We start from the raw sequence: 2971 nt of genomic DNA on the forward strand, positions 1-2971 counted from the left end.
CATACAAAAGCTCTACCAATGTATCTCCCAACAATTTTATGTTTTTGATGTCACACTTTATCTCTTCTTATATTGTGGATCCATTAACAAATTATTTTAGCTATAGTTATTTTTAATACTTTGTTCTTTAACCTTCATACTATAAATGATTAACATACCACCATATTACACTATTAGAGTATTCTGAATTTGACTATATGCTTACCTTTACCAGTGTGTTTTATATTTTAATATGTTTTCATGTTACTAATTAGGGTCCCTTCATTTCACCTTGAAGAACTCCTTTCAGCATTTCTTGTAAGGCTGGTCTAGTGATGATGAATTCTCTTAACGTTTGTTTATTTGGGAAAGTCTTTATCTCACTGTTATTTCTGAAAGATAACTTTGCTGGTTAAGCATTATTGATTGGCAATTTTTTTTCTTTCAGCACAATGAATATACTCTTCCAATCTCCCTTGTTCTGTAAGGTTTTGGCTGAAAAATCCACTGATAACCTTATGGAAGTTCCCTTGTATCTGAGGAATTTTTTCATCATGCTTCTTTCAAAATTCTGTCTTTGTGTTTTGTTTTAGGTAATTTTATTATAATGTGTCTTTGAGATGATCATATTGCACTAAAAGTTTCAGGTGGCCAATTAGCTTCATGATCTTGGATGTCTAAATCTATCCCCAGGTTTGGGAAGTTCTCAGCCATTTATTCCATTAATTAAGCTTTCTGCCCCTTTCTACCTCTCTACTCCTTCTGGGACTCCAATAACGCAGAGGTTGTTTCTCTTGATGGTATTCCATAGTTCACACAGGCTTTCTTCATTCTTTTTTTCTTTGCTATCCTCTGACAGGATAATTTCAAAGGTCCTGTTTTCTGCATCACAAATTCGTTCTTCTGCTTGATCCAGTCTGTTGTTAATTATCTCTATTACAGTTTTCATCTTATTCATTGTAATCTTTAGCTCCAGAATTTTTGTTTGGTTCTTTTATTATGATTTCTATCTCTCTGTTAAACTTCTTTTTTTTAATTGGAGTATAGTTGCTTTACAATGTTGTGTTAGTTTCTACTGTGCAGCAAAGTGAATCAGCCACATGTATACATATATCCGCACTTCCTTAGATTTCCTTCCCATTTAAGTCACACAGAGCATTGAGTAGAGTTCCCTGTGCTATACAGTAGGTTCTCATTAGTTACCTACTTTATATGTAGCATCAGTAGTGTATATATGTCAATCCCAATCTCCCAATTCATCCCACCCTCCCCTTTCCTCCTTGGTATCCATACGTTTGTTCTCTATGTCTGTGTCTCTATTTCTGCTTTGTAAATAAGATCGTCTATAGCAATTTTTTCAGACTCCACATATATACATTAATATGTGGTATTTGTTTTTGTCTTTCTGACTTACTTCACTCTGTACGACAGTCTCTAGGTCTGTTCACGCCTTTACAAATGACCCAATTTCATTCCTTTTTATGGCTGAGTAGTATTCCACTGTATACATATGTACCCCAACTTCTTTATCCATTCCTCTGTTGATGGATATTTAGGCTGCTTCCATGTCCTGGCTATTGTAAATAGTGCCGCAATGAACATTGGGGTGCATATATGTTTTTGAATTATGGTTTTCTCTGTGTATATGCCCAGTAGTAGGATTGATGTGTCATATAGTAGTTCTATTTTTAGTTGTTTTATTTATTTATTTATTTATTTATTTATTTATTTATTTATGTCTGCATTGGGTCTTCATTGCTGCATGAGGGCTCATCCCAGTTGTGGCGAGTGAGGGGCCACTCTTTGCTGCGGTGCACAGGCTTCTCATTGTGGTGGCTTCTCCTGTTGCAGAGCACGGGTTTTAGGCACATGGGACTCAGGAGCCGTAGCATGTGGAATCAGCAGTTATGCTTACAGGTTCCAGAGCACAGGCTCAGTAGCTGTGGCACATGGGCCCAGATGCTTTGCGGCATGTGGGATCTTCCTGGACCAGGGCTCGAACCCGTGTCCCCTGCATTGGCAGGCAGATTCCCAACCACTGCTCCACTAGGGAAGCCCTAATTTTAGTTTCTTAAGGAACCTCCATACTGTTCTCCATAGTGGCTGTATCAATTTACATTCCCACCAACAGTGTAAGAGGGTTCCCTTCTCTCCACACCTTCTCCAGCGTTTATTGCTTGTAGATTTTTGATGATGGCCGTTCTGACCAGTGTGAGGTGATACCTCATTGTAGTTTTGACTTGCATTTCTCTAATAATTAGTGATGTTCAGCATCTTTTCATGTGTTAGTTGGCCAACTGCATGTATTTTTTGAAGAAATATCTATTTAGGTCTTCTGCTCACTTTTTGATTGGGTTGTTTGTTTTTTTGATACTGAGCAGCTTGAGGTGTTTGTATATTTTAGAGATTAATCCCTTGTCAGTTGCTTTGTTTGCAAATATTTTCTCCCATTCTGAGGGTTGTCTTTTCATCTTCTTTATGGTTTCCTTTGTTGTGCAAAAGCTTTTACATTTAATTAGGCCCCATTTGTTTATTTTTGTTTTTATTTTCATTACTCTAGGAGGTGGGTGAAAAAAGATCTTGCTGTGATTTATGTCATACAGTGTTCTGCCTATGTTTTCCTCTAAGAATTTTATAGTGTCCGGTCTTACGTTTAGGTCTTTAATCCATTTTGAGTTTATTTTTGTGTATGATGTTCGGGAGTGTTCTAATTTCATTCTTTTACATGTAGCTGTCCAATTTTCTCAGCACCACTTATTAAAGACACTGTCTTTTCTCCATTGTATATGCTTGCCTCCTTTGTCATAGATGACAAATGGATGATCTGTCTATTTGTGTAAGTGGGATGTTAGTCTCCCACTATTTTTGTGTTACTGTCGATTTCCCCTTTTATGGCTGTTAGCATTTGCCTTATGTATTGAGGTGCTCCCTTGTTGGGTGCATAAATACTTACAATTCATATATCTTCTTCTTGGATAGATCCCTTGATCAT

The sequence above is a fragment of the Lipotes vexillifer genome, unplaced genomic scaffold (assembly GCF_000442215.2).
Source record: "Lipotes vexillifer unplaced genomic scaffold, Lipotes_vexillifer_v1.1 scaffold1996, whole genome shotgun sequence".
Taxonomy (NCBI): Eukaryota; Metazoa; Chordata; class Mammalia; order Artiodactyla; family Lipotidae; genus Lipotes; species Lipotes vexillifer.